Here is a 14,329-nt window from a genome sequence, read left to right as displayed (position 1 = left end):
TTAGGACTCCTGTGCTTATTTTGCCAAATGATTTATATGGTATTAGAATTAATTGCTCTTTAAATGTTTGATAGAATTCACTTGTGAATCCATTTGGCCCTAGGGATTTTTTTTAGGGAGGACACTGATGGCTTGATCAATTTCTTTTTCTGAGATATGATTATTTAAGTACTCTATTTTCTTTTTTGTTATTCTGGGCAATTTATATTTTTATAAATATTCATCCATTTCACCTAGGTTGTTAGATTTGTTGTCATATAATTGGGCAAAATTTCCTCTTCTTGAAGGTGAATTCATCCTTAATATTTTAGATACTGGTAATTTGATTTTCTTCTTTCCTTTTTAAAATAAATTTAACCAATATTGTATTGATTTTGTTTTTTCATAAAATCAGTTCCTGGTTTTATTAATTAGTTCAATAGTTCTCTTAGTTTTAATTTTATTAATTTATTCTTTGATTTTTTTGCATTTCCAATTTAGTTTTTAATTGGGAATTTTTATTTTGTTATTTTTCTAGTTTTTTTTTAGTTGCATGGCCAATTCATTGATCTGTTTTTTCACTATTTTATTGATATAATCATTCAGGGATATAAAATTTCTTCTAAGTACTGCTTTGTCTGTAAGCCAAGAATTTTATGTTGTCTCCTCATTGTCATTCTCTTTTATGAAATCGCTGATTGTTTCTAAAATGTATTCTTTGAACCACCCCTTTGAAGAATTAGATGTTTGTTATTAATTTTTAATTTGTTTTTCCATGAATCCTTATTGTTAATCATAATTTTTATTGCATTTTTATCTGAAAAGGATGCATTTATTATTTCTGTTATTCTGCATTTGTTTGTGAAATTTTTATGCTCTACTACATGGTCAATTTTTGTGTAGTACCATATGCTGCTGAAAAGAGGCTATATTCCTTTTTTCTATTTTAATTTTCTCCAGATATCTATTAAATCTAACTTCTCTAAAATTTCATTCATATCCTTTACTTTTTTCTTGTTTATTTTTTTGTTAGATTTATCTTGTTCTTAGAGGAGAAGGTTGAGGTTCCCCCCTACTCTAGTTTTACTGTCTGTTTCCTCCTTAAACTCATTTAATTGTCCTTTTAAAATTTGAGGCTATACCATTTGGTGCATATATGTTAAATACTGATATTACTTCATTGTATATATTACCTTTTATCTAGATGCAATTCCTCATCTCTTTTAATTAGATCTATTTTTGCATCAGCTTTATCTGAAATTATAATTGCTACTCCTGCTCTTAAAAAAATTTCTCAGTTGAAGCCCAATATGTGCTGCTCTATCCCCTTATCTTTACCCTCTGTGTATCTTCCTGCTTTAAATGTGTTTCTTATAAATAGCATATCTTAGGATTCTGGTTTTTAATATACTCTGTTATCTACTTCCATTTTATTGGTGAGTTATCCCATTTTCATTCATGGTTATAATTATCACTTCTGTATTCCCCTCTGTCTTATTTTTCCCTTTTAATCCTTCACTTTCTCCTTTAACCTGTCCCTCTACACAGGGGTTATGCTTTTAACTACCCCCCAAAATTCCTCCTCCCTTATATTACTCTCCTCTTCCCTACCACCTTTCATATTCCCCTTCTACTTCCCTATAAAGTAAGTTAGAAAAAAATAAAGTAAGTTAGAATTCTATATACCAATGAGTTGGTTTTTGTTCTGTCTCTGAGCCCAGTTCCAATGAGAGTAAGATTGCTCATCACCATCCGCATCCTCCCCTCCACTATAATAGTTTTTTCTGTCCCCCTTAAGGTGATTATAATTTACCCCATTTAAATTCTCTTTTCCTTTTTCTCTCAAAGCTATCCTCTTTTTCATCTCCTAACTTTTTTGCCTGTCATCCTAAATATCTTACTCCCACATACTCTGTCTATGTATACTTCTAGCTATTATGATAATGATAAAAATCTTACAAGTTATAAACATCATCTTTCAATTTTCAAATTTCAATTTCAATATAGGAATAAAAATAATTTGACCTTATTGAATTCCTTAAATTTTCTTATTGTTAGATTGAAATTAATACATCCAACTTCTTATTTTTCATAAAGTTTATTAATAATTACTTGGAATAGAAAAAGCAGATAATCATAGATTTAAAGTCTCTTTATTTCTCTAAGTCTGACCACATGTACCTCCTCCTGCAGAATTCTCCATCCATCTCACCTGCCAGCTCAGAGAAGTAGAGCGTGAGAGCCCCAATGAGGTCCACCCATATCCTTTTATTTACATTCATGGACACAGCACTGGCATGTAAAAAATGGGATGAACTGGGTTGGCAATCCAGGAGTGGGAGGGGATAAAATTCCCTCTACACAATCCTCCCTGTGATCCTTTGGGAGACTAGTCTCCCCAATGGATCATTTAAACATAATTATCTTATACTTCTAATGATCTTCTAACTAAAAGTACACACAATATTGCACTTTCTAAGAGGAAGTTAACAATATTTAGAGATAAGAGGAAAACTAAAGAAGAGAGAGAAAGCAAAACCAATGTTTTCTAGGCACATTGACAAAAAGCCAATTAGGGGGCAGTTCCCTTTGGCAGAAGAGTTTACATTCAGAATAAGTATGTTCAACCCTCTTAATTCAGTTCATTATATCCCAAATTTCATGCTGGATCTTTTGATATAGTACGTGGCTTCTACAGGTATTCTTATGGCACCTTCTCGAAAAAGATTTGCTTTCTTGATTCAGGGTTTTGGTAAGTTTCTTTTTCTGAAATTTCTCCAAAAGATTTTAAATCTTGGATTTTAGGATAATTACACAATCCCCCCTGAGTAGGGTGTTGACCAGCACCAGAATCACCTCTGATACATGGCTGAGTTATGAAGTATATGAAGCAATGATCAAAAGAAAACTAATAGACCCAAAAAAGTTCCAAATGAAAGGGCAAAAATTAAGTTCTGGATAAAAAATAGTATTAAAAATAAAAAATTGGAATAGAATAAAAATCTTATGTGTACAAAATTTTGAGTGAAAAAAAGAATAAATCTGTAATAGGTTCTTGAATCACTAGCAAGGCCCAATTAAAGTGATTTATGTACCACAAGCCTGTAGGACAACTGCAGTGATATAGGACTTTACCCAATGGCAGCCAGGACTAGAGAAAATTGCCAAACTATAAGAGAGAAGGGACTAAGTTTCAGCAGCAAATGGGAAGAACCATTCCCTGGTCTGATTTTACCTTCACTGTCAGGGATAGGGGAGGCAGAATAGCAGCCAAGTGGGATGCTTGAAAGAAGTGTGGCACAAAGACCTGCATCTGATATATGTCAAATAGTCACAACCTCGAACCTCAAGCAAGTTGAAGTCCCCTGTCTTGGCACAGAATCTTATCGATCCCACTGGGTTGGTTGGTCTCCTTGACCTTTGTGCTCTTTGGCACTGTGCAGGTTAACTTTGTGTTTCCTTGGCATTGTGCAATAACTCTTTTTGTTCCCTTCTCCTGGAATCAGACACAGTAATTAAACAAAGTCCCATAACATTTATCAATTCATGGCAGTTTACATAGTCTAATGCTTTTGGGTATGCATAGTTATTAGGGCTAAAAGATAATGCAAACTTATCCTTCAAGAACAAAAACATTAATACTGATTCCATGTACTTCAAATACTACAAAGGATAGGAAAAAAGAAAAAAAAATCAAATATCCTATTGCAAATAGAAAGAAAAAAATCCTTTTATGCTTCTCTTGAATCTTGTATTTGGACATCAACATTTCTGGTTTGGTCTTGTCTTTTTATGAGGAATGTTTGAGAATCTTCTATTATATTAAATGACCATTTTTTCCAATGAAAGAATATAGTCAGTTTTGATGGGTAGGGGATTCTTTGTTGTAAACCCAGTTCCCTTTCAAAATAACATATTCCAAGCCTTCAATGTAGAATCTACTAATCCTGTGTAATCCTGACAGTGACTCCATGATATCTGATTTTTTTCTGACTGCTTTCTGACTCAAATATTTTTTCCTTGTCCTGGAAGCTCTTGAATTTGTCTATAATATTCCTGGGAATTGTCCTTTGGGAATTTATTTCAGAAGGTGAACTGTGGATTCTTTCAATTTCTATTTTCTCCTCTTGTCAAGAATATTAGGGCAGTTTTCTTTGATGATTTTTGTAATATAAGGTTTAGGTTTTTTTCTCATGACTTTCAAGTAGTCCAATCATTCTTAGATTATATATCCTGGATCTATTTTCCAAGGGCAGTTGTTTTTCCAATGAGATATTTAATATTTTCTTCTATTTTTTCATTCTTTTGATTTTGTTTTATTGTTTCTTAATGTCTCATGATGTAATTAGTTTCTACATGCTTAATTCTAATTTTTAAAGAATGATTTCTTCCACAACCTTTGGAACCTTCTTTCCCATTTGGCCAAGTCTACGTTTCATGGAACTCTTTTCCTCATTGAATTTTTGTGCCTCTTTTTCTACCTGACCAATTTTCCTTTTAAAAATATTATTTTCTTTTTGAATTACTTTCATTTCTTTTCCCCATTTTTTCTGTTTCTCTTATTTGATTTTGGTATTCCTTTTTGAGCTCTTCCAATGCCCAAGACCAATTCCCAATATTCTTTGAAGTTTTGAATGTGGCTAATTTGATCTCACTCTCCCCTACTGAGTCTATGCCTTGCTCTTCTTCATCTCCAAAAACATTTCCTATGATCAGTGTTATGATTATATAGGATCTGTTATAATTATATATGAACTCAGAAGAATGGATGATATAGATGGAGGTAGGTTATATGTGTTATATTTAAAGGAGGTCACTAGTATCTATTTGAGGTAGTAGAAATGATGTACAGAGAGGTCAAGATGACACTTCTCCTTTATAACAGTTGCCCAGGCAGGATCCTTCAGGTCAAAGAGGTTTATCCCTTCAGGACCCACCTGGGGTTAATTGATATTATTGATTTGGGCTCTTCAGCTAGGATAACATTGATATTCTGACTGCATTGACTCCCTTCCCAAATGAGCTTTGGAAACCAATTTAGGAAGGTACTTTAAACTTTATATATTTAACAAGAAGGATAAGGGTAAAGGACTGAGGTATTGGAGACCCTACTTTAATTGTTACTAATGAAATTCTCACTGTTGGCAAATGAAGAATCAATGTAAGCTTCCCTCTGGTTCAGCATGGCCAGGGCTAAACCAGAGTAGGTAAACTGCTGGGAAATATTCAGCTTCTTCTTCTGTAGATCTTAGCCTTAACAGTTGAGATATATCCACCCTTTCCACCCTCTTCTTCATCTCCTGCCCACTTCCCTGATCCCTCCTGGGCCCTGGGAAGCCTAGATAACTAGATGATGAAACTCCTAATATATAGGGGCAGTAGACACCGAGGTGGTGGTCAAGTACAGGTTGATAATGGTATATCAAGGACAGGAAGAGCTTGCAGAGAGATGTTTTCACCCTCTCACTCCAAGACCAGGATCCACCAATCTCTAGCCTCAGGACAGATAAAAGACCCAGAACTTCTGCTCAGGCTTCTCAACTGCTCCTCCTGACTCTCACATGCCTCTCTGGGAATGTTCTATCCAACTGACTTATCTGTCAATCATTGAATGAACTTCAAGCTCCCAGAGATTCAATATAACATGAATGCCATTTTGTTTTTGGAAATTTCAAACTGTAAATTTCCAACTGTTCTTGTTCATGGATGATGTCTACACTATTCTAATCTTAACTATGTGCTCCTATCCCATTAACTATCCCTTCCCAAAATAATAAATCCTACCTTATCTAATGCCTTAACTAACTAGCCTAAAGCTAATGACAAGGGTTTAGGATAGGTTTCTCTGTGGGAAAGTATGGGATTTGAATACAATAGTTTCATGAACACATCAGTTGAACATCAACATAACATATGAACATTATCATAACAATTTAAACAATCATCTATGTTGTTTCCTAAACTTAGACCAAAACAATTTTGCAATAACTCTGTCTATATTACTAATGCTAACTTCAAACAACATTTCTAACTCATATTAAACTCTAACATTTCTATTCCCTAATCTATAGTTAGAAAGATTAGTCTGTCAGTAATTCTTATACTATAGTTAATGTGTTAGTCAATTAGATTTCATTTTAACTAACCTACTTTACACAATGTCTACCTAGCATTCAAATAATTCTATTTGAACATTCATAACTATTTTACACTGACCCTATACTAACTAAAATTTGAACATCCCTACCTCTACTCTTTCCCTACCGGTTATGCAATATATGTTAGTAACAATATTACATATGTACAAGGTTTTCATGTGATGTTCTCATGAAATGACTACTTTAGACCTTGCAAGGAAACTTAACTCTCTTGCTCGTTTGGATCATTGTAGTTTCTTCAACTATATATAATATGTACATGTGAATGTGACTTTATTATGCCTGTGTGTTGGACTCATGACCTAACATATCCTGTTTGGATTTATACTCACCTTCTTCTTCAGAATTCTTCTGTCAATCAGCTTATGTTCTGTTGTATACATTCTATATGTGCATTTCCCTTGTGATTAGTGTCTGAGTGTGAAAACCTTGCACTTATTCAAATCTAATCTTCATCTGCTGATCTTCTCCTCTTGTGAGTCTCCCGGTGATGATGTCCAAGTCACAGTGCTGTCACAGTTCAGGTCCTTGTACAGTCTGTCAGTGCAATGTCTCCTCTTGTCCTTGAGCTGGTCCTGACGTCCTGATGTCTCTGGAACTCTGGAACTCTTCGGGATTTCATCACTCTTCTCCTTTGCTGGAAACCCATCTTGTCTGTCGTCAACTTGATTGAAGAATCTCTGGATCAGGAACCAATGCATGACTGTATGATGTTATGTCAGAATTTTGTGTTGCCACAAAATTCCTTTATGAGACTTTGTTTGCACTTGTCTTAGATGTAAATATATAGTGTTTAAACTAATATTCCGTTTCTCCTTCTTCACTACTACTTTCTGATAGACTTAACTGTTGATCTTCGTCCATGAATGAGGACTTTGCTTGATCTAAATCAGTGATTTGAGTATCAAGTTCTTCATATTTAGCTGTTTCTTGATGTTTTCTTGTTTGAGGCTTTTTCAAGTATGATTTCTTACTTTGAGGTTCTATTTCTATATCAGATTCTGTATCTTGTGAGTGAGACTGCCTGTTTAGCTGATATTCTGTTTCTTGCATTTCAGAATGATTTCTTGATGAGAACTTTGCTTCCCTGAGGTCTTTCTTTAGGTGGGTGTAGTGATACCATGAATCCTTGTTCTTAATCTTTACTGAAGATGGTGTTACCAAGATTATTTCATGAGGACCTAACCATTTTGGTTGTAATACTGATTTTCTTGTGAAGTTTCTAATATATACTTTGTCTCCAGGTTGATAATCATGAAGACTAAAGTCAAGAGGAACTCCTTGTTGTATCAGAGATGACTTTTGTAATTCATCCAATCTGTCTTTTAACAATGTGACATACTCATAGATTTTGCACTCAATCCCTAAATGTGATAGGTAATTAGTGTCTCGTGGAGCTTTTCCCATCCATGGCTGTTGACCAGGTGGTCATTTAGAGTCTACATCCCAAATCATGTTTCCATCAACCCATGTGTTCAAGTAGTTTTTTTCTTCTGTGTTTCCTCTCCTGTAGTTCTTCCTCTGAATGTGGGTAGTGTTCTTTTCCATAAATCCCTCAGAATTGTCCTGGATCATTGCATTGCTGCTAGTACAGAAGTCCATTACATTTGATTTGCCACAGTGTATCTGTCTCTGTTTACAATATTCTCCTGGTTCTGCTCCTTTCACTCTGCATCAATTCCTGGAGTTCATTCCAGTTCACATGGAATTCCTCCAGTTCTTTATTCCTTTGAGCACAATAGTATTCTATCACCAGCAGATACCACAATTTGGTCAGCCATTCCCCAATTGAAGGGCATCCCCTCATTTTCCAGTTTTTTGCCAACACAAAGAGCATGGCTATAAATATTTTTGTACATGTTTTTTCCCCTATGATCTCTTGATTTCCAGTTTTTTGTGACCACAAATAGTGTGGCTATAAATATTTTTGTACAAATCTGTTTATTTATGATCTCTTTGGGGTACAAACCCAGCAATGCTATAGCTGGATCGAAGGGCAGGCAGTCCTTCAGAGCTCTTTGGGCATAGTTCCAAATTGCCATCTAGAATGGTTGTATCAGTTCACAGCTCCAGCAGCAATGCATCAATGTCCCAATTTTGCCACATCCCCTCCAACATTCATTACTCTCCCCTTCTTTCATTTTAGCCAATCTGCTAGGTGTGAGGTGGTACCTCAGAGTTGTTTTGATTTACATTTCTCTAATTATTAGAGATTTAGAACACTTTCTCATGTGCTTATTGATACTTTTGATTTCTTTACCTGAAAATTGCCTATTCATGCCCCTTGCCCATTTATCAATTGGGGAATGGCTTGATTTTTTTATACAATTGGTTTAGCTCCTTGTATATTTGAGTAATTAGACCTCTGACAGAGGTTTTTGTTATAAAGATTTCTTCCGAGATTGTTGTTTCCCTTCTGATTTTGGTTGCATTGTTTTTGTTTGTACAAACCCTTTTTAATTTAATATAATCAAAATAATTTATTTTACATTTTATAATTTTTTCTAACTCTTGCTTGGTCTTAAAATTTTCCCTTTCCCATAGATCTGACAGGTATACTATTCTATGTTAACCTAATTTTCTTATAGTTTCCTATTTTAACTTCAAGTCATTCACCCTTTCTGAATTTTTCTTGGTGTAGGGTGTGAGATGTTGATCTAAACCTAATCTCTCCCATATTGTTTTCCAATTTTCCCAATAGTTTTTGTTAAATAGTGGATTTCCCCCCAAAGTTAGGCTCTTTGGGTTTATTGTAGACAGTCTTGCTGACATCACTTACCCCAAGTCTATTCCACTGATCCTCCCTTCTGTCTCTTAGCCAGTACCATATTATTTTGATGACTGCTGTTTTATAGTATAGTTTAATATCTGGTACTGCTAGGCCACCTTCCTAAACTTTTTTTGTTTTTCATTATTTTCCTTGATATTCTTGATCTTTTGTTCTTCCAAATGAATTTTGTTATAGTTTTTTCTAATTCAGTAAAAAAAGTTTCTTGATAGTTTGATAGGTATGGCACTAAATAAGTAAATTAATTTGGGTAGAATGGTCATTTTTATTATGTTATCTTGTTCTACCTATGAGCAATCAAAGTTTTTTCAATTGTTTAGATCTAGTTTTAATTGTTTGGAAAGTGTTTTGTAGTTGTGTTCGTATAATTCCTGTGGTTGTTTTGGTAGATAGATTCCTAAGTATTTTATATTCTCTAGGGTGATTTTAAATGGTGTTTCTCTTCCTAACTCTTGCTGATGTGATGTGTTCGAAATATATAGAAATTGTAAGAATAATGCAGAGCCAGCAACCAATGTTAGGGATTGAGGGGAGATAGAGAGAGTCTATGTAAGGGTGGGACTCTCTTCTATCTCTCTCCTCCTTGCCAATAATACACTGGGAGACTTCGAGGGGGTGTCACCCCAAAACTGGGTACCCTGGATGGTTGTGCCACCCCACAGGATTTCGGGACAAGGCTTCCCTTTAAGATGAGGTATGGGGACTGCAAACCAATTCTGAATGAGGGCGGGGTTCAGGCAGGCCTCCCCTGAGGTCAGTCAACTTCACAGCGGGTGGTCTGGCTCCAAGATGGAGGCAGCCAGACAAAGCTGTGATTCCCCTCCCCCTCATCTCTTAGGCACCCTGGAATGCTATCTGACTAATGAATGGCTTTTATTAATCACAATTCAGAAATTGGGGAAGGGGGTGAAGGGCCGAGGGCGTGCCCTCTTCTCTATTTCTATGGGGTCCATCACTTGGGTGGGAACCTTTGGGGTCATCACTCCTAAGTGTCTCCCCCTTTGTCCCTTTTCCTTCTGTTTCTATTTCTATCCTTTTCTATAATTGTAAGATAGACTAGAAAGGGTCTCTCAGCAAGGTTGGGTAATGGGGGGAGGAGCCCAAGAGATGGCTCCTAAAATGGAGTCTCAAACTTAATTGACTGAAGTCTTGATGGATGAGAAGTGATGGGATGCCTTTGACCAGGGAATCAGGGTATCAGTGTCCAAAGAAAGATCCTCAGGAAGCCCTCAGGACTGGATTCGAGCTGAGATGTTCTACTCCTTCCTCTCCCAGTCCTCCACTGGAAGTCCTTCCTCCTTCTTCCTCCAGAGAATTACCCAGAATTCCCTCTGGTCTCACCTGTCACCAATTGTCACCAAAGGCCTTCTTCTGGCTCTTTTTGTCCCATCCCCCATCCTTACAAAGTGCTAATGATTTATGGGCATTTATTTTGTATCCTGCAACTTTGCTAAAGTTGTTGATTATTTCTACTAGCTTTTTAGTTGATTCTCTGGGATTTAAGTAGACCATCATATCATCTGCAAAGAGTGATAGCTTAGTCTCCTCATTGCCTATTTTAGTACCTTAAATTTCTTTTTTCTTCTCTAATTGCTACTGCTAGTGTTTCTAGTACTATGTTAAATAATAGAGGTGATATGGGCATCCTTGTTTCATGCCTGATCTTATTGGGAAGGCTTATAACTTATCCCCATTGCAGATGATGCTTGTTGATGGTTTTAGGTATATATTGTTTATTATTTTTAGGAAAGGTCCTTCTATTCCTATACTTTCTAGTGTTTTCAATAGGAATGGGTACTGTATTTTGTCAAAGGCTTTTTCAGCATCTATTGAGATAATCATGTGATTTTTGTTTGTTAGCTTGTTAATATAGTCAATTATGTGGATGGTTTTCCTAATGTTGCATTCCTGGTATAAATCCCACCTGATCATGGTAGATAACCCACTTGATCACTTGCTGGAGTCTTTTTGCTAGTATTCTATTTAAGATTTTTGCATCTATGTTCATTAGGGAGATTGGTCTGTAGTTTTCTTTCTTTGTTTTTGATCTACCTGGCTTTGGAATCAGTACCATGTTTGTGTCATAAAAGGAATTTGGTAGAACTCCTTCTTTGCTTATTATATCAAATAATTTGTATAGTATTGCGATTAGTTGTTCTTTGAATGTTTGATAGAATTCACTTGTGAATCCATCTGGTCCTAGGGATTTTTTCTTAGGGAGTTCTTTGATGGCTTGTTCAATTTCTTTTTCTGATATTGGATTATTTAAATATTCTATTACTTCTGCTGTTAATCTAGGCGATTTATATTTTTGTAATTATTCATCCATATCTCCTAAATTGCTATATTTATTGCCATATAATTGGGCAAAATAATTTTTAATGATTGCCTTAATTTCCTCTTCATTAGAGGTGAGGTCTCCCTTTCATCTTTGATATTGTTAATTTGGTTTTCTTCTTTCCTTTTTTTTTTATTAGATTGACCAGTACTTTGTATATTTTAGCTGTTTTTTCAAAATGCCACCTTCTAGTCTTATTTATTAATTCAATAGTTCTTTTACTTTCAATTTTATTAATTTCTCATTTGATTTTTAGTATTTCTAATTTAGTTTTCATCCGGGGATTTTTAATTTGTTTGCTTTCTAGTTTTTCTAAGTTGCATGCCCAATTCATTAATTTCTGCCCTGCCTAATTTTGGGAGGGATCCGGGAAGTGGGCAGGAGAAGAAGAAGAGAGTGGAAAGGGGTGGTTCCTGAAGGCTGTAAAGGCATAATATCTAGCAGGAAGAAGAAACTGAAAGACTTGAGTTTGGCACACCTGTGCCAGTGAGGCACTCCCTCCAACTAGTGCCCTAGCCCACCCAGAGATTCCAGGATCCACTGGAGCCTCAGCACATTAGGTGGAGGAGGGGATCTAGGATCTTCCTCCTTTCTTTTGCCTCCCACCAGAGAGTTCCAAGAATTCAAGCTTTTTTCTCTCTTTTTTTCCCCCTAGTACCTTTTAAGTTGGGTTCAGCTGGAGGATCCCTCAGCTTTGTTGTGTTGTCAGATTTGGTTTTCCGTTGCTGTGGAGCCCTTTGTCCTTGATTGGTGGCGAAGGGCTTTATTGAGGTCTGGAGCCTTGCTGCTTCTACGCCTCCATCTTCCCAGAATCCTCTTCACTCCCTGTTTTGTCTTTAGAGTGTTAATTTGGAAGTAATTGGCAATATCAAGCTCAGAAAAATTCCCAAGAGGGACAATTACTTGAAGGAATTTTTCTTCCGAGAAGGACCTTTGATTGAGGTAGGGAGATGATCAGAGAGGTCACACTTTACTGATACTCTTCTGAATCTACAAAGAGTTGGGAAAGCTTTATCTTTTTGGTTTCGGAGTGAGCACAGAGTTCACAAACATCTACACTCTTTGGAGCCCCTGAAGTGTTGGGGAAGTCTTATCTTTGTAGTTAGAAATAAAGATAACTAAAACACAGAGAAAACTAATTTAAATCCTAATATTGGCCTTTAAGAGGAATTTTATATATTTGCTGATTCTCTTTGGAGCTCTATTCATATTTATTGGCTTAGTTGTAATTCATGGGAGACATACCTCAAAAGTCCATCTGTGCTGTGTTTTTTTTTTTAATCAATGCTTCTCTGTGTGCATGTAGAAAATTATGTGCTTTGAGATAAGAAGGGAAAAAAACGCTATCTGGCAAATGTTCTTTGTGTCTGTCCATACTTGTAAATTTACTCTCCCCCCCCCCCCACCAAGAGGAAGACTAGGAACCTTTCTGAGAAATTTGTCAAATCTTCAGAGATGATTTCTCTGCCTCTTGACTCAGGCCAAGTTGGAAAGCATATGATAAGACATAGACCTTGAGTCTGTAGGAAATTTAAATCTGCAGGGTATTTATGGCATCATAAGCTAATCAGAAACTAAAATGTAATTTCTGTATTGTTAATTTCCAAATTGTGGATTGAATACTTTTACGAAAATGCAAAAAATCTCTTATTGAGTTTCAGGGTAACATTCTGTAGAAAAAAAATGAGGTTAAAAAAAGAAGTTGGAGGAGATAAACAGATTTGAGATGAATACTGGATGTCTTTCTGTAGGTGCTTTCCCTCCACAATTCAAATGAAAAGTTATAGATGTAGTAGGTAAGATTTAGGGTTAGATCAACTCAAACCATGAGATACAGAAATGATCAATTTTGCTCTTATCAATCAATCTATCTATCAATCCAATGGTTTGTATGTTTTATGGGTTAATTATCAAAAGAAGGGAATCAAGACACTAAGGATCCTCATATGAATATGATAGTGAGAACAAAAAAAGGGAAGTCAGTCTGAACTATATTCCAAAGTGACTTTACTATTTGAATTTTAAGAACAATTTCTTTTTGTTCCCCAAAGAAGAGGCATGTTTAAATCAAGGAACAACTTCAGGGAAGAGAAATTTAATCATTGCTTTTAAATAGCTTAAATAAATTTATTTTAGATATTAGCAATTACTAATCAATATTTAATTGGCCTCTGAAACTATTTTTAGAGTAATGTTCAGGTACTATAAGAAAGTAACTGATGAGTTAAAAGATAGGCCAGGAGAACTATGAGGGAAAAGATAAGGAGAAAGAAACTTGTAAACCTAGGGCTCAGGCTAAAGCAGTGATTCCCAAAGTGGGCGCTGCCACCCCCTGGTGGGGGCTGCAGCAATTCAGGGGAGCGATGATGGCCACAGGTGCATTTATCTTTCCTATTAAAATTTAAAAAAATTAATTTCCAGGGGGCTAAGTAATATTTTTTCTGGAAAGGGGATGGTAGGCCAAAAAAGTTTGGGAACCACTGGGCTAAAGGTTTCCACTGTCTGAAAGAAGGTTATTTTGTGAAGAATTGTAGAAGAGGTGGGCATATTTGTGGAAAAGGTATTGTGCAAATAAGGATTTGAGGAATAAAGATAGCCCTTAAAATAAAATGAGCTCTGGGGAGTGTTAGATAGAGAATATTGCTATTGAGCTTAATTTTCATGTTGTTACCCAATATTTGCCACCAGAGCAAAGTATTTAAAAACTGCAAAAATAAGTTTTTATTCTTAAAGTATACTTTGATCAAGATTTCTCTATACTGGTCTTGAATGCAATCCATTTAGAATATCAGTAATTAATAATGGTAGATATATGCTATTATTATAAAATATTATATAAGAAATATTGTTAAGGATTTTAAAATGTCACTCTATTGAGTGGTAAATTACACAATATTATCTAGGTCTTTTAAAGAAAGGAGAAGAATCTGTAGAGAAAACTTTATCTTGATTTGGAAAAGTGAAAAGTGGTATCAGTGAAATGCCAAATCGAAGTGAATGTAAACAAAACATAATAAGTAAAATTTAATTTGGAGAAATACTCTATGCAACTTCTATGAATGATAT

Source organism: Gracilinanus agilis, chromosome 6 (assembly GCF_016433145.1).
Source record: "Gracilinanus agilis isolate LMUSP501 chromosome 6, AgileGrace, whole genome shotgun sequence".
In the NCBI taxonomy this organism is placed as follows: Eukaryota; Metazoa; Chordata; class Mammalia; order Didelphimorphia; family Didelphidae; genus Gracilinanus; species Gracilinanus agilis.
This window is presented reverse-complemented; position numbering follows the sequence as displayed.